An 18,524-nucleotide genomic window follows, 5' to 3' on the forward strand; every position below is an offset into this window, starting at 1 on the left:
ATGGACGCCTTTGACAGCACATTAACGAACTGGAAGACATCAAGTTGTCTCGCCGAGTTCTTCTACCGCAGACAACTAAAAACCTTCAAGTTCAAGTTTTCTGTGACGCATCAACTACAGCATATGCATTTGTTGTGTATATGCGACAAGAAACCAGCAAAGGTATCACACACGTCAAAATGTTTTCCGCAAAAACACAAGTTGCGCCTATTAAATGCATTTGTGTTCCATGCTCGGAACTTTGTGCAGCAGTTCTCGGATCGAAACTAGTGGAAGCAACTCTAGCCGCCATCAGCGACAAGCGGTTGATCATGCCAACTGTATTTGCCGACAATTTATAATTGCGTGATTACGACATTTTCCTCGCAAGTGGAAGACTTTTGTTGCTAATCGAGTAGCAAAACATTCAAAAATTCTACCAGCCGAGAGATGGAAATTATGCCGACGAAAGACAACCCCTCTGATTGTGCCTCTCGGGAAATTCCATCACCAGCTCTATCATATCATTAACTTTAGTGGAACGGACAAACATGGCTCTCAGAGTCATCAGACAACTGGCCGAGAGCAGAATCAATCCCAGCGGACTCGACACAACAAGAAACCAGAACAATTGAAGACCGCAGATCTGTTACAATGGTGACAGTGGAAAAAGAGAACAGAGCCTTTGATCTATCCACCTGGTTTTCACGGCTTTCGAAAATTGTCAGGATCTTAAGCTACATCAAGAGATTTGTCAAAAACTGCAAAACTCATCCCAGACTGGAATTTCAAGCTGCAGTTCAAAACGTAGCATACGCAACAACTGCTAGAGGAGATATCAATGCTCGGGATGGTATTGGCGCTAGGTTAGATGTTAGATTTGCAGGCAGAAGAAAGCGATGATGCCCGGGAAGGTTATTGTACAATAACAGGTGTTGGTGTAGGGGTAGATTTTGGCACTGAGAGTAATCGGAAAACCTCAATGGAAAAACATAAGGAAACCGGGGAAGGTATTGCTACAGGGGCAGGTATTTGCGCATTGGTTGGTATTGGTATTGGTATTGGTAAAGGTAAGGTACGAATAGTGGTAACGCATTATTACTGGATGCTAGTAAAGGTACGGGGACAAGACCAGATGATGGAACAGGTGTGGGTACTCAGTCGGATACAAGCGTTAATTCTGTAAGCGGCACTGATCGTTATTCTGGTAAAAGTACAGCTTGGGAAATTGGAGGCAAAGGTCCGAAGTTGGATAGCAACTGCTTTGGAGAAACTGGACTGCAGGTTTCGCAGCAATCGCTAATCGCGCGAAGGCAACAATTCGATCGAGCAGAAACTCAGTGAGCAAAAACATTGACTACAAAACTGACGACTCACGACCTTGAGAACTTAGTGAAGTTCAATCAGAGGAACCGTGACGATTCACAGGAACTGCATCAGTTGCCTAAGCCTGAAGAACTTTCAGCCGTTGAAGTTAGGGAAACTCTCACGACTTTGTACAGTTTGATTCAGCAGCATCATCTACCCGAGAATCAACTTACCAGGAAAGGGAAACGTTTTCAAGGAACAACAACCTTCTGAGCCTTTCACCCTTATTCGACGATGAGAGAAACTTAATTCACGTAGAAGGACGCCTCACTAATTCACCATATGATATCGACAAAAAGTTTCCGCTGGTCATTACCAGGAAATCGCCAATCAACAAACTGCTTATTAGAGAAGCGCATGAAAAATCTTTTCATAGCGCCCCTCAGATGACATTCTACACGCTTCGACAAACGGTATGGAAACCAGGAGGCCTCGCGTTGGCTAAACAAGCAATTCATAATTGCAAGCCTTGCATTCGACAGGACGCCTGACTTGATCAACCAAAGATGGGAACCTTGCCGCTCGAGAGAGTGGTAGAGTTTTTACTTTCAGCATCACAGGACTCGATTTTTGTGGAACTTTCTACATCAAAGAAAGCAGCAGCCGAAGATATTAATTATATATGGCTCTCTTTTTTTTTGCTTTGCAACTAAAGCAGCTCACATGCAAACAGTCAAATCTCTCACAAAGGACGATTGCTCAGACGCTGTAAAACGATTTTGCGCCAGAAGATGATTACAGAAAGCTTTTTTACAATGACAACTCGACGACTTTTATTGGCTCCCGATGTGAAATTGAATTCCAAAAACTAATGATGAACAAAGAAACTGAAGAAAACTTCAGCTTCTTGACCGACGAAAACTCAGTTTCATGGTACACTTAACACCAAGAGCGCCACACTTCGGAGGATTATGGGAAGCGGCAGTGAAATCATTAAAACGACATTTTTCGGAACAGTTGCTGAACAGTCCCTACTACATTTTCATCAGTTTCTGACAGTTCTGACACAAATTGAGGCCATCCTCAATTCAAGGAGTTGGATCCCTCCATCGGTCAAATTCCCAACCAGACAACCTCCAGAACAACCTCCCCATCATCCCACTTTTTGCTTTCTACCTTATCTTTATCACCTCATCATAACACTCCATCCAGCATGGAATCAGATACTAATTCCAACACAACAGTATATAACACTATCTCACAATTCAACAGCTCCGATATCGAAACACCCGACGAGTTTGCCAACTCTGAACCCAGTCCATCTACATTTTCCCAACCTCCCTTTCAACCTATCCATTCCCAAGTCAAAATTGAACCCCCTTCCCCTCCCTCTCCCATTTCATTTGTTACGCCCATATAATTCCCTCTAACTAGTGAACCATCCGATAACAACGAACAAGATTACACACAAATATCACATGAACTTGACAACTTCTTAACACTACAACAACAATTACAACACCTCAAACACTAAGTATTCACCAACTGTCACGATCTATAACATCATCCAACCCATCAACCCCAACCCCCTCTTCAAATTATACAACTTCCCAAAACCCGAATTCCTCATCAACCCCATCCTCTAGTACAAACCACGCTTACCGAACCTTTAAAAGAAAGTTCCCAAATACTCCATTCCCATCTAATCCAGGAACATCCACATCATTTGTTAATCATACACTTCACACTAATACCAAAGAATTCCTCCAAATATGTCTACCCTTTTTCTTACAATATATGTACTTCCATTCAGGCCCCAATGATGAGAAACCCAATTATGTAAACGAGCATGTATTATACCCTACACTTTCATGGGCATCTAATTACCACTTTACTAATCCACTATCACTACCTCTATATAACACCCCTTATGATAATGAAGTATGAAGCAGCCAACTCTATCTTCTTACAACAGCACTAACCTCAAAACAATTTACGCAAATATGATACAGACAATCACTAACATAATTCACTGCACCTAAAGCTAATGGTTATTCTATCGATTATTACGATCATAACATCATTCGACCTAATGAAGACATCTTTCTAAACAACGACCCATTTGCTAACCCCCATCTAACTGAAAAGTTTTTCTTCAAGACCCCATACACCTTCACTCTCAACATCTTAAATAAAAAATATGACAACGTCATCTCAGCAGCACTTTGAAATTTAACAAATTTAACAACTTTTCACTAACCTTTCAATTCCTCACACCCAAAGAACGTGATTTGCACTGCTTTTCACACAAATGAAGTCATGTTACGAACTAAACAAACACACACGTTATTACAAGCTCATTCAACACCATCACACTCTCAATACACCAGCACGACAACCCCACCATAGATATCAATATATTAACTCTAAATACACATCACCATTTTTTCTTAACTTCACCTAGTGTATTAAAGACACTAACTTACAAGGCACTCTCCAAAATTACGATCCCATCACCGAGATGTATATCTTCTGTGCACTAACCAAACTCCTAAATGTAGATGAATCCCGCCCACTAATTGTACCTCATGAATTCCTCCAGCCCGTTGAAGCCCCAATCCTAGAATTCATATATAACACTCGCTATAATCACAAACTATATAACCTTAATCAAAACACACCGTATGAACAATCGCCTAACAATTAAGAGTACCACATCATTAAAGCACTCGAATTGCTTTCGACACTTTTGCAAACTAAACAAATCATTCGTTTGCTAGCTAAACTACTAACCTCATCTGATGTCATCCACGATGTTTTCCCCATGGCTTCTTCACCGACGATTAGGTAATATGAATTCAATATTTTACTAAAAACAATACTAACCATTCTTATTCAATGTTTTTTTTTCTTCATAGGCGCAATCATCAATCATCTACAAAACAAAATGCAAAATAAAAAACAGAAACTTTTTATCAATTCATAATTTTCTATTAACCTATCCAATAATTGAAGCAATGAAATTATTCCGTACAAAGCAGGAAATTAGGATATACATTCTTTTCCTCTACGCAGTAAATATTCATACAATTGAAAATAAAATAATAATTTCAAGCCCCAAATCAAGCAGTAAACTTCATAGTTTTCAAGTAGTAAATTAAAAAAAAAATGTTCATAAAAAGCAGGTAGCAGTACTAACCTTTGTAAACACGCTTCTTTTTATTCTCTTGCCCACAAATTCTATCCAAATTTGCACTGCTTGCCCACAAACAATTGTTTGCAATAATGAATTTGAGTTTCAACTTTCACTGATAACAACTCTAACAAGCTTTGACACGTTTCAAACTTTCCTCTAACCCAGTCTAACCAACGCAAGCTTACTAAACACCATAAACCACAACCTTACAGTATGACTGAGAAAAGAAAACCCACGGTACGCAAACTGGATTAACACCAGCTTAAAACTAGATAAATTATTCTTTTGAAAACTACTTTCAAGTGTGAACACAAAATATTAAAACACAAAAAAAACGAAAGGCAAACCGAAAAAAATTAATTTGATTTTTAAGAAAAAGACATAACTAAGACAACAAAAGAAAACACTAGTAATAAAAAATAGCATGAAAGGTTGAACTAAAACAGAAAAAGAGAGCATGAAATTTTACCCTCACTTCTGGCCTAATCCACCAGAAGAGGACGTCCTGAGCATGCTCTATAGCCGGCCTCACCCACCGTGCTACATCCACGCTTTGTGACACCCACGGCACTATTTTTGACGAGAGTTACTCAAGTGTGAGTAGCTCTTAAAAATAACTGAAGTAAATAGTAACGCTTTTGCAATAAAAACTAATACAAAATCATAAGCAAAAAAAATTAACAAAGATTTATATATGTAAATAATACAATGCAATTTATAGATAATATACAGAACAAAGACGAGCAGCAAGGAACTTGACAACCCAATCACACTCCAACTACGGAATGGCAAAACCCACCTGACTTGCTGCCTACAATCACTACACTCAATGGATTTAAAGGACGACTTGGCATTGCAGCAAAGGAAACCCATTGCAACAGAACAATGGCCATCTCGATGTTCAAGTATGCGTACAAATCAAAGTCACCAGGCACTCCATCTGAAGTCGAACTACATGCCGTTCCCAGACGAGATTGAGAATAGAAATGTTCCTATCAACCAGATCAACACTCATCACAATCGATCAGAACTCATAACACGATCACCCGAAACTACCGTGATACTTCTCTTCTTTCACACCAGAAAAAAGAATATGCTCGCAACCTCTAAAGAAAAACACCACCATCCATCCTCCACTACTATCCGGCCGAAAATAAGAAAGCGTGACGAGCAGACGGTGTACCCGATCTGAAATTACTCTATGAGTACAGTACAAGATACATAACTCAATAGTCTAAATTTCATCTTTTGTGGGAGGGTGTGAGTAGTTGCGGGCATCTCCTGAGGAAAGTAGTAAATGCGTTAAGATATAATAACTTTTCAGTATTGCTTTGGTAATCTGATACATGATCTAGTCTGTTTTTGTCTCTGTTTGAGACTTGAGAACGATGTGTTTTCTTTTCAAAAACTTTTCCCATGTTTCTATAACCTGTAAGAGCCGTAGCGCGAGCCTTTGATTAAAATTTTGCAATTGCAAATGTTGATTCTATTTCTTGTGGTGCAGATTCTTGTGGTTCGCTACACAAATATGCAACTATTGTGTGGCCTGAATAATTGCATATTTGTGTAGCGTTTTTTGTTGATGATCTTTGTAATCTTAATGAGGTACGAGGAGATCTTGTGGTCCTGTTCGGGGTGAGGGATTTTTATAATGGTGATGATCAGTAGCGGATTTAGGGGGAGGGGGGAGGGCGTTGCGGACGCTTCCCACCAGAGATTCGACCCACTGCCGACCCAAAGGGTCCCCCTTCGTGCTATTTTGAGATATCCATTCCTAGTCGAATGACCTTAAAAATTTTCTGAAGGCGTCTTCCGTTCCAATCTATGCTAATTTTGAGGGGGGAGCGCGCGTCAAAAAACCCCCTTTTTTTCGAAGTTTTCCAAAAAGTGCATAAAACCGCCTTTTTTGGCCTGTTTGTTCACAAATTTGCCTGCGGCGCAGAATTTTGTGTCAAATTAGGGTCTTTATAGTCGTTTGGGAGAGCTCAGAAAAGTAACTTGGTTGACCTGAAAAAAAGCTCGACAAAATTTTCAAAATTTTTTCGAAACTACGCTCCCTCTTACCCCTCGAGAAATTCCTAGATCCGCACCTGGCGATGAAGATGAATTTGCAGATCTAGGATTTTCTCGAGGGGTGAGTATTTTCAAAAAATAAAATTAAAAATTTTGCCGGAATTTTTTTAGATGGAACAAATTGGTTTTTCGAGCACTCCCAGAACAGTATAAAGACCCTATTTTGACAAAATTTTCGCGGCGCAGGAAAATTTCTGGATAAACAAGTCAAAATGCCGTTTTTTAAAAAAATTTAAGGGCTGGTCGGCCGGAAATGGATTTCATAAAATAATACCGTGGTGGGACACTTTGGTTGGCGAGAAGGTCGAATCACTAAGGGAGGAAGGGCGTCCAACCCCAAGCAAAAAACCCCCACCCCTTCCCCCCAAATCCGCCCATGTGTACCAATTCAGTACGTGCGATGATCTATTGGGATTTTTATGCAGCTCTACTGATTTATCTTTTCCCCTGTTGTCTTCTTTGTATGAATGGAGATGGTGTGCGTGCGTGTGCTGTAGGTATGATGCTATTGTAGTAGTAGCCTATGCCTGCCTGCTCTACCTCATTTATTTCAACGGCAGCAGGTGCATCTGCGTTATGCTCTCTTTCCAATGCGGCCTTCGTGCCATTTCTCTTTTTTTCTTTTTCTTGCTACCACGGAGCATTTTATACAATCTCCCTCTGTGCTGTTTTCTGTTGTGCCATGTTCTGATGACTTTGACGCCGTTTCCTTTTCCTTTCCTTCCCTACTTTTCGTTCTAGTCGATTAAACCCTTTTTCCCACTACCGCTGCTGCTGATGCTACTATAATGGGGAATACTGTTGCTCCCAAATCAGTTGTATTCACTTTTCCATTATCCGGCCTCTTCCCCACCACCTTATTTCGGTGTGTTGATTAGCCCGCACCGCCTGTTTCCAACCGAGACAGCCGTATTTTCAAAACACTCATCTTTCAGTTATTCTTAACTAAGAGCAGTTTGCTTGCCTGCAGACTGGGCCATCGCCAACAGAGGCTAATCAACAGCAGCGTCTTGCTTTATTTACTTTACTCAGGGAATTCAGCTGAAATTTCGGTAAGTTAGCTTAATGAGTTTTTTATGTATTTGATAAAATATTTCTTTGTTACGGATAATTCTACTTAGTTACAAATAAGATATGTTTAAAAAGTGAATTAATCTCTAAATTAAAACATTAAACAGTGAGCGGTCATTCTCTCCGTCGGAGAGAATGAAGATAACAAGGTCAAATCTAAATTAACCAGTTAAGATACTTTAAGACTAATTAAATGAAATAAGACGAATGGTAAGATTCGCAACAGTATTAAACAAAAGTCTTCTCGTTTTTTGGCAAATAACAATAGTGCCTTAATGAATTGAAGCTCAGGCTGCTAACTTAACCCGAATATTTATTTGGTCAACCTATTTGGGTAAAGTCATTTCTTAGATTAAAACGCAAATTCATTTAATTTCTTGCAAGAGTCGGTATCTACCCTGGTTGACGTCCATAGAAGAAAAATGCAAACTGTAGCAGTGGAATTGTAATGAGTACAGTAGAATTGCAAACTCTTCCCGCATTTAAGAAAAGTTAAAACAAATCGATTATAATCCCTAGTTATAAATAGGTAAACTCTAACTGCGCTGAAACGAAATACTAGTACGATTATTATGACTAAATGCGAGTTTTCAAAATTTTGATTGAGTTTAGCTGTCCCCTTCTATGAATTTTTCTAGCTCAGCGTTAAAAATTTCACTGTCTAAGTCGATGTAGTTGTCGAAACTATTCACCGCATCTCTCAGGGATTCGTCAGCAGAGGCGATGGAGAATTGATCGGGAGATGGAGGGTACGCTGGGCCCGGTGCACGGTCCTTTGGTAGAGTGTCACAAATGTGGGTCTGGTTATCCGAGGGATTCTCTCTGAAGGTTTGTGTGGGGGAGCCCGAGCTGTCACCCTCGTCCAGAGATATAGGGTTATTAGCGGAGCCTGGTTGGTTTTCGAACTCGTCTATAATATCTATGTAATATCGCTTACCATAGAATTGTGGGGGACCAACATTTCGGCTTGAACGTCTTAATTTAAATTCGTTACCTGTGATAGTGATTTCCTTAGGATGTCTTTCCTCGCTAGTTGCACTTTCGTCAGAGGAGTCCTTTATCTCAAAGACTGGAAATTCCACCGGATTTTCTCCTTCCAATGCTTTTGTTGAATCCGAAGGAGTGTTTGGGCCCTCTGTAGCGGTAGAAGATTCGCCAGGTGGGTGTGAGGTAGATTGAGGTGCTGGCTTTATACTAATTGGGCATTCCGCTGTATCTGTAGATTGAAGTTGTTCGTCTAAAATCTCAGATTTTATGATAGTTTGATATGTTTGAGGATCAAATGATGGGGTAGGTTCTTCGTTAAAAATGAGGTTATCTGAAATGAAGCGTTTTCTTATCATTTCTCTGCCTGGAAAACCTCCCGCAATCCATTCCCAATCACAAATGTCCGACGTATCCGACGGAATGAACATGGATTCATCACCTGCTAAGTATCCTGTGTTCGAAGTCGGGGCTTTATTTCGGTTTCGCTTCGATTTGTTTAATTTAGTAGACTGTTTCGTTCCTCTAGATCTGGTGGTGACCGGGGTGAAAGACTCTGTGTGTTGTCCTGTCTTAGTGTCTGGTTTCCACGTCTGTTGTGTCTTCGGTTTGTTTGTCTTTCTTGGATCTACTTGTAAATCACTGTTAGAAAAAGAGGGAAAAGAGATATTTCCTTTGGATGAACGGATTGTAGAGGATTTAGACTTTGGGATGGCGATGTCCGATTTTCTAATGATTTTTCCGTCGGATAGTTCAACCGTGGATTTTGTTGAGTTTATTATTTTCTGACCTAGTTGTTTATAGAAGGGATTTCCGTTTATACTACCGTTGGTTTTTCGTAGTAAATTACCTTTAAACGGAATGTTTAAGGACACTCGGGATGAAGGTTTTGACGTTGTAGGAAGGTCTGAGTCGTAGCCTTTCTCCAATGGTGACTGGTTCTTTTTCGGTACAAGAAAGTCTTTGTATCCGTCCTCTATCCGATCGTCAGCATTCCAGTCAAGGGCTCTTTCTCTGCTTAAGATTGACTTCCTTTTGTCTAAAAATCCACCGGATAATTTACTAGATGCCAATTGCTTCCAGATCGTGTTCGGTTTTCTATTAAAGTGTATTTCGAACGGTGAGCATTTTATTTTTGATTGAAAGGAAGATCGTAAATTCCAAATGATTTTCGAAATGGCAGTTTGTAATGTAGGTTTTTGTTGTTCTAAAGACATTGCTAATAATTTGATTTTTACAGTATGAACAAGTTTTTCTACAAGACCATTAGAACGATGGTCCCCAACTGTACAAAATATTAATTTGATATTAAGAGAATTACAAAATAATTTAAAATCCTGACTAGTAAAACAGGATGCGTGGTCAACACGAATAGAGTTAGGAATCCCATGGAGATAAAAATAATCTTGAAGGAATTCGATTACCGTGTTTGATGACGTTGAAGATGTAATTTTTGCTGATGGGAATTTTGAAAAACGATCTATACATATTAAGATGTAATTATTGTTTCCCCAGTTGCTATCTAATGAGCCGGCAAAATCAAGGTTTAATTCCTCATTAGGTTCAAATAAAGCGGGAAGTTCGCTAATTTGTGTAGTTGGTATGATGCTTTTTATATTCTTACCGGTTTGGGTGCATTGTGTGCAATTAATCCCGTGGAAGTAAATTTGCCGGTTTATATGTGGCCACCAAATATATTGTGCCAGGTATTTCATACCGAATTGGCCAGGGTGAGATTCATGTAAAGTTTTTAAAACGGCGTTTCTAAGTGTAAACGGAATAACCAATTTTCCATCCATATATAGTAGTCCGTCGGATTCATGAAGGTCTTTCGAAAATTGGTGTAAGTAACGGGAATTTGCGTTGATGTTTTGTACTTTTTTCTGTAAAGCCATCACAATTGGATTTAACATCTCATTATTTGCCGTTAATAAAGCAACCAACTTTGCATTAAATAATGTACTAAATCCAAAGGTCTTTCAGATAACTTTAAGTTTTCTCGAAATTTAGTTACTAACTTTTTGTGCTCTGAGGAAATATGGAAATCAATAGAGACTTGTATCCCGGAAGTGGAAGGATTTACTACAATTTGGTTATTTGACATATTTACACTATTTATAAGTTTGAGATCCGAAGGATTACTAATTAAGCTACTGTTAAGAATTAAAAAATAAATAAAGGCTGAATTTGATAGAAGGATTTTAGTAGAATCGGTGCTTGAGAAATCCGAGGGAATACATTTAGAGTTACAAAATTCTGTTCTATAGTGTTTTTGATTGCAGATTGAGATGGAAGAATTGACGAAATTCAATGCTGTAATTATTACGTGATTTTGTAATTTCGTGTACTGGGAATTTTCCGAAATTGAATTAATTGAATTACGTAATGGATTTTCATTATCCAAAGGATTCAGTGCATTATATATTTTTCTGGTAGTTGCAACTACAAATTCTTCGTCGTAATGTGATGGGGGAATTGCTTTACCCGAAGGAGTTCTTGAAATTTAGTCGGTAAAACCCATATCTTTTCCCGCTAAATGCTTGATAGTAAAATTTAATATTAGAAGACGATCTACACGTCTTGTCAATCGGCTATGGTACGTTTTGTTTCCGTGATTAGGTGACAAAGCGGAAAGGAGAGCTTTGTGGTTGGTAATAATTTCGAATTGGGAGCCGTAGAGATAATTTTTGTAATGTTCCACTGCCCATACAACTCCTAATAACTCTAATTCGTTTGTTGAATATTTGGATTCATGAGGATTTAAAAATCTTGAAGCAAATGACACTGTTTTCCAAACGTTCTCATGGAGTTGTTCAAGGGATGCACCTAACCCATTATGTGAAGCATCGGTTTTTACTCTCGTGGGCTTTTTTACGTCGAAGTGGGTGTTTTCAGTAAGATTTACTATTTCTGATTTAATCTTATCGAATGCTTTTGAGTGATCTTCATTCCAAAGGAAAATTGACTTCATGTTTAAAAGAGGTCTAAGCGGGCTTCCGAGGGATGCTAAATTTGGTACAAATTTAATGTACTGATTAGTTGACCCGAAGAATGATCTTAATTCTTTTAGATTCTTTGGAATTGGAATATCTTTGATTGCCTTGGTTTTATCGAATAGTGGGGCGATTCCGGATTTCGATGTTTTAAAGCCGAGCCATTCGATTTTTTTTTGGAAGAATTTGCATTTCGACCATTTAACTGCGAAATTGTAACTATCTAGCGTTGATAAAATTTTATAAACAATTTTCTTGTGATCGTTAAAGCTTCCTTTGGAAGCGACTAATATGTCGTCAAGGTAACAAGTTGTAAAAGGAATATATCCCAGGGTTGAGTCCATGACTCTTTGAAACTCGTTTGGCATATCGCCGAGTCCATAAAAACCGGTTAAAAACTGATAAGTGCCTGTTATATCTCCGTCAACTAGGCTAAAATTGCATTGGCTGCTAATAAAATTGTCTAGCGAGAGTTGAATATATGCATTCTTTAGGTCTAGATTTGTAAACCATACTTCTCCGGCGGAATTGTTTGAAATTTGAGCCGCTACGTTATCCACTAATTCGTGTATATTGGGCATCTGATATTTGTTCTTGTTATTTGTTTGTTGATAAATTTTGAATCTAGAGCTAGCTTTATCGATTTGTCTTTTTTACAAGTGATAACTATCGGACTAATAAATCTGTCCTCGTCACAGTTTTCTAATTTTTTGATGTGTCCTTTGGATTTAAGTCTGTATAATTCTGATTTTACTGAATCCAGTAAATGTAAAGGGACCCTCCTGCCTTTTAGTGGCTTTATTGGTTCATGAAAGTGTGTTATTTTTGTTTGATTTTTTATTTTTCCAATCCGAAGGAAAAATTGTTTGAATGTTTTGGAAATCATTTCTATTTCATTATCTATGTCAAGTGAGGTAACTGAATTGATAGACTTACAAGCTCTCTTGTTGGTGAGTGTTGTGTGTTGTTTTTGTGAAACTTCGATTCCAACCTTTGGTAAATTGTCGTTTCCCAAGATGTTTCTTTCATGACCTTGAGTTAAGAAGAAGTGGCATTCCTTGTGAGACCATCCATTTGAGAAAATTGGGACGATTACCTTTCCAGTGATATTTATTGCATTGTTCGTAAATCAGCAATAGAGTTCTTTAGTCGCTTTATCCACTGGAAATCTATTCACATTAAACACATTCTGTTTAAGTAAGCTTACAGGGCTTGCTGAATCCACCTGTATATTGAGAATTACTTGGTTTTCATTTCCTAAGCCGATTTTTAGTAGTTTCTTCAGTTTCTTTCCGTGATCGTCGTAGATAGTTGTTACGTTTAATACAGAGTAATCATCGTTATCGCTCTGTCCGGACTCCGACCATGCGTTGATTATTCCACAGCATTCTCTATTGGCGTGGTCGATATGTACATCCGGTTGTTCCGAAGGATAATTATGATCTGTATTATTTACAATTTGACTATCCACAATATTTACATTTTTACGGCGAGATTTACAGAGTCTAGTGAAATGTCCTCGATATTTACAAGTCGTGCAAGTCGTATCTTTAGCGGGGCAAACCGCTAGATGTCATTTTGTAAAATTTCCGCAGCATTTCATACATGTGTTAGTTCTTTCGATGTTTAGTGTGGGTTCTCTTTTTACATTAAAATGATTGAAAGATTTTTTGGAAGAACATCCGTTGGATTTAAAAGTACTCGTCTTTTTGATGTGGTTTGTTATTCCTTTTTCGTTAATCAGGGCTACATTTAAGGCTTCTAGTGGAGGTAGGGTTTCCGTGAGAAGTTTTCGTTGGATGTCCGAGTTCTTCATGTTATTCATAAAAATATCTCGAATCCATTCATCTTCTCCTGTGGGAATGTTACATCTTTTTGCCATTTCTGCAAGTGCCCCCCAAAATTGTTCTAATGATTCTCTGTCCCTCTGTTTTCTGTTTAAAAGCTTGTGTCTTTCGGAGGTTATGTTTGTCTTTCTCACAAAAGCTACGGACATATTTTCCCAAAATTCTTTGAAAAAAATTTGTAGAACTTTAACTCTCGTGAACTTTTGGCCGATTATTTTCTTTCCTTCGTTTCCGAGGGCTAAATAGAGCATGGATCTGAGTTTTTTGTCCGCCTCTTCAAGTCTCATGCCGTTGAATTTCTTGGTTCCTGACTTTATTGAGGCAGTTTCTTCATCATCGAATCTCTTTTGTTCTCGAATATTCCTCTCGATGCGAGATGTTTTTTGAGCGTCGGATTCATTTTCCGGCGGATTTTCCAATGTTGGGGGAAGTGGGTGATATCGTTCCGATGGATTCAAGAGATTTTCGATATAGATATTCTCCTTTGCGATTATTGCTAGCTGAAATAGATCGCTCCACTCTTCCCAAGGAATTGGTGAGTCCACTGTGTGGTTTTGCCAAAATGAAGGTATACCTCTCACGTTTGATTCGTTGCTGTTTGACTGCGCCATGATAAAATATTTCTTTGTTACGGATAATTCTACTTAGTTACAAATAAGATAGGTTTAAAAAGTGAATTAATCTCTAAATTAAAACTTTAAACAGTGAGCGGTCATTCTCTCCGTCGGAGAGAATGAAGATAAAAAGGTCAAATCTAAATTAACCAGTTAAGATACTTTAAGACTAAATGAAATAAGACGAATGGTAAGATTCGCAACAGTATTAAACAAAAGTCTTCTCGTTTTTTGGCAAATAACAATAGTGCCTTAATGAATTGAAGCTCAGGCTGCTAACTTAACCCGAATATTTATTTGGTCAACCTATTTGGGTAAAGTCATTTCTTAGATTAAAACGCAAACTCATTTAATTTCTTGCAAGAGTCGGTATCTACCCTGGTTGACGTCCATAGAAGAAAAATGCAAACTGTAGCAGTGGAATTGTAATGAGTACAGTAGAATTGCAAACTCTTCCCGCATTTAAGAAAAGTGAAAACAAATCGATTATAATGGATTTTCGTGGTCTAAAATGTTGAAAATATAATCGATTCTCATGTAATGTTCAAACAACAAAATTGGACTAAAGATGGATTTAAATCCATTTTTTCTCGCCAAAACCAGAATCATTATAATTCATTTGGAATCCATTATAATGGATTTTATAATAAGTAAGAATTCACATTAAAATGGATTTTTCCACTTCATTTTTGTTTCGCGCGTCTTGCTAAATTTTGCAAAAATTTCTGCCGTTATCAAGTGAGTTATGCGAAAACTTTTGCAAAACGGCCTAATCCATTTCCAAACCTAAACTCAAACTGCAAAAAGATTCCGTTAAGGTCTCCCCCCTAACGTTTGCCCCTTTGCCCCCCTACTGATCCCCGACTCCCACATGAAACCACCACCCCTCCCCCATCTGAAACCCCCCATTGAACCCCAACCCGCCCCCCCCCCCCCACTGAAACCCCCCACCTGAACACCCCCCTTCTACTTGAACAAACCCAACCTGAACACCCCCCTCCACCTGAACCCACCCCATCCCCCAACTGAAGCCACCCCCCCTCCCACTGATCCCCCGAGAAGGGGGGTTGTTGTAAATGGGCAAACGCTGGGGGTAATGAAAAGGGGACTAGTCCACCTCCAATTACCCTCCCCCCAAAGTTTCTAAAAATGTAACAAACTTGTTGAAAGGAACAAAATTCAGTTTTTGAGTAACTTAAAAAAGTTTAAAAAAATCAAGGTTAAGCAGAAAAAAATTAATTTGAAGAAGTAACCAACGTAACCAATTTTAGCTTTAAATGTAGAAAAGACTTTATGTGCGTGGAAATTCGCATCTCAGTAAAGTGGAAAACAATCTATTATAATTTGCTTTTATTGTCAGTGTCCACAAAAGTGAAAAAAAAAATCGATTGTAATGGATGAAAAAATAATTTTGTTGCCTCGAAAACTAGTAATATTATAATCCATTTTGAATTGATTATAATCGATTTATTTTCACTTTTGTGGACACTCATTGCGAGGCCAAACTGTGCATTCTGTGCATTGTATGCGGATTCCGCAACAAAACAGAATCAGATTTGTCGCGGAATCCACATCATTGCTACTTTTCTTTGATCTTCTATGCTGTTATGGATCCCACAGACAAATACTTAAAACACTGTTTGGCTCAAAATCGCTCCAACAAAAGACGAATTTGCGGAAACCGCAACCGTATTTGCGGAATCGAAAACAGTTTGTCGAGTCCACAAACAAACAATAAGACATGTGTAAATTTAAATTGAGCTGTTGCGGAATCCGCAACTGTAAGCGGAATCCGCAAAGTGTAATTGGAATCCGCAAATTGTAAGTGGAATCCGTATAACGTTTGAATTTACATCTTTAATTTACTAGATGGTCACCAGAAAAATCAATCTCAATTACTACATTAGTAGCGTTTAAAAATTAAATCTTTTAATTACATGACTTGATTTTACTAGAATTGGAATTTACTATATCAGTGTTTGGAATTAACGGAACCCCGATTACTGACCAGTATTTGGGATCGATGAATACCAAATACTGAACTAATTCGACGATTTGTTATGCGTTGGGTTTCTAATCACTCTCAACCTAATGACTCCATATTCCATATTTATTCCATATTGTTCCAGTTTTTGGGATTCCATCGATCCCAAATACTGACCAGTTTTTGGGATCGATGGAATCCCAAATACTGACTTAATTTGGTGATATCTTGTGTGTTGTGTTTCCATACACTCTCAACCCAATGACTGCAATTACTGAAATTATTTGGCGTTATGCTTCCAAAATCAGTATTTGGGATTGACGCGATCCCAAATAATGGCCTAATTTGGCAATATGCTGTGTGTTGTATTTCCATACACTCTCAACTCAATGACTTCAAATATTGAAACTAATCTGTGTTTGCTTCCAAAATACTTAAAGATGACATCCACCGATTAAGGTAATCAATGTTTTAAGACCTGTTCGTGGATTCCGTTGACAATGGTTAAATCCTTGCTTTTAAATTCCGCATTGCGAGAGATAAAAATTCCAGCTCTAGCTTTTAATTGTCCATATGCAAGTTCAGTATTTAGCAAAACTCGGAATCCACTTACAGAATCCAAAACAACTAGCTACATTTGCTTGTTGCGGAACCCGCAACAAAACAAATGTGCCGACAAAATTTACGCTACAGGTATATGTACGCGGAATCCACGGAAGTTTTGTCAGTGGAATCCACTTACATTTTGGAACATGCTGTAAGATTAGTTTTTGGAATCCAGGAACATACAGACACAAAATTGTCTGCCTATCCAGTGCACAGTTTGGCCTCGTAATGCTGACATGGAAACTCAATTATAAACGATTTTTTTTTCATGGAACTTCAATGCTCAAATCTACTAACTCACTATGCGTTGACCCAATACACGAAATAAAGACATTTTTCCCAGAAAATTTGTTTCTATTTTATTTAGATGGCTGCCGGTTTTAATTATTTCGTCATATTTTGCAGCTTTTGCTTTGCAGACTGACTAGAAGTGTATTTTTAAAACTCATCTCATACTGTCGTTGTATTAGCCGATCAAGTCTGTTCTCGATTGTGCGCCCGTACTTGCCTTCATTGGTCTGTCAAATGAGGTAATAGGCCTCTGGTTTTCGAAATGTTTTTGAGGGTCTTGACAATTCGCAGGGTTCATCTGGAATCAAATTTTAACATTAAGACCATTTGTCCAATGCGGTGGAAAGGGCCAACACAAGAACGGTGTTTCCCTTTTGAACGGTGTTGCGCGAAAGAGTTTTTATTAGTTCAGTTATTATGAAGAGTTATTTTGAAAAGTCTTAAAAAAAACTGGGTTTCGGGCTTCTAAGTACATGGTGAGCACATGTTCTTCGAAACTCTGGTGATTTAGGCCAGTGGAGTATACCTTTGAGTGCCTCTTTGAGCAGAGTCTTTATTTGTGTGTACTTTTCTTCCTTTTATTTCATTTTGTGTTTTCTTTTGTTTTGCTGATTGTGTTCTTTTCTCGAAAACAGTTTGTCTTTTGTTTGTGTAATCTTGGAGTTTATTAGGGTTTCATTTCGTCTTAACACATTTTACTTTGATATTCATCGAGTTTAATCTAGTTTTTTGTGGTTTGTGTACCGTGGGATTTTCTTATACATGCTATTAGTAAAAGAAAGCTTGTGTTGGCTCTTTGAAACGATCTTCCATTATTTCTTCTCCAACCGGGTTATGGGAAAGTTTGAAACGTTTGAAAGTTCAGCAAATATCGCAGTGGAGTGTTACGCGAGGTTGTGGGAAGAAGTGCGTGAACTGTAGGCGAGATCAAATACAAATTGGGGATTTTGCAGAATAAAGCACTGATAAAAAAGTTTGTTCTTATCTTAATTCTTCACTTTTAAAAAAAATTATTTTGTGTAGAAATTGTATTGCATAATATTATTAATTTACTGCTGCGTATAAATGTTATTTCATTTCGAGAATTCACGGCAAATTGTTGGCATGATCATTTGAAAAATTTACAAAAGTTTCTTTTTTATTTAGTTTATCATTGTGTAGAAGTTTTTGATGAACTCAAAAGGAAAGACACACATATAAAAAACGGTGAGTGAAATATTGATAATTAATCTTGTAAAAGTAAATGTAATCTTATCGTGCGTTGGAGTCAGGAAAAACTCATTGAGAAGTTAGTTTCAATAGTGGGTGTTTGCATTAGAGGATTTGTAAGTATGTAAAAGACGTTTTTATTGTTTGAGGGTGGCCAAAGAAGTTCGGTTGCGCGAATGATGTTACTTTCTTCAGGAATGGCGGTGAATTCATGGTGAGTATTTTGTATGAGTTGATAGAGTTTGTGATGGAAAATCATTTTGTGAATTTTTTCTAAAAAAGTTTTTCTACTGGTTGGATGTATTCATGGGGCGGGAGTCTTCAAAGGGGAAGTTGTTGTTGAAGGGGAAAAACTTAAATTTGGTGGAC

General features: G+C 38.1%; 1 protein-coding gene across 1 annotated transcript in view; it reads left to right on the forward strand.

Annotated features, from left to right (window-relative positions):
- Positions 1-7,161: 7,161 nt before the first annotated feature.
- Positions 7,162-18,524, forward strand: part of LOC134856783 (uncharacterized) — a 105,567-nt gene continuing 94,204 nt past the window's right edge. Inside the window, exon 1 of the mRNA XM_063873058.1 lies at positions 7,162-7,608. The gene's annotated coding sequence lies outside the window, so the exon portion shown is untranslated. The remainder of the gene's footprint in view (positions 7,609-18,524) is intronic.

This window comes from Symsagittifera roscoffensis, chromosome 1 (genome assembly GCF_963678635.1).
Source record: "Symsagittifera roscoffensis chromosome 1, txSymRosc1.1, whole genome shotgun sequence".
Taxonomy (NCBI): domain Eukaryota; kingdom Metazoa; phylum Xenacoelomorpha; order Acoela; family Convolutidae; genus Symsagittifera; species Symsagittifera roscoffensis.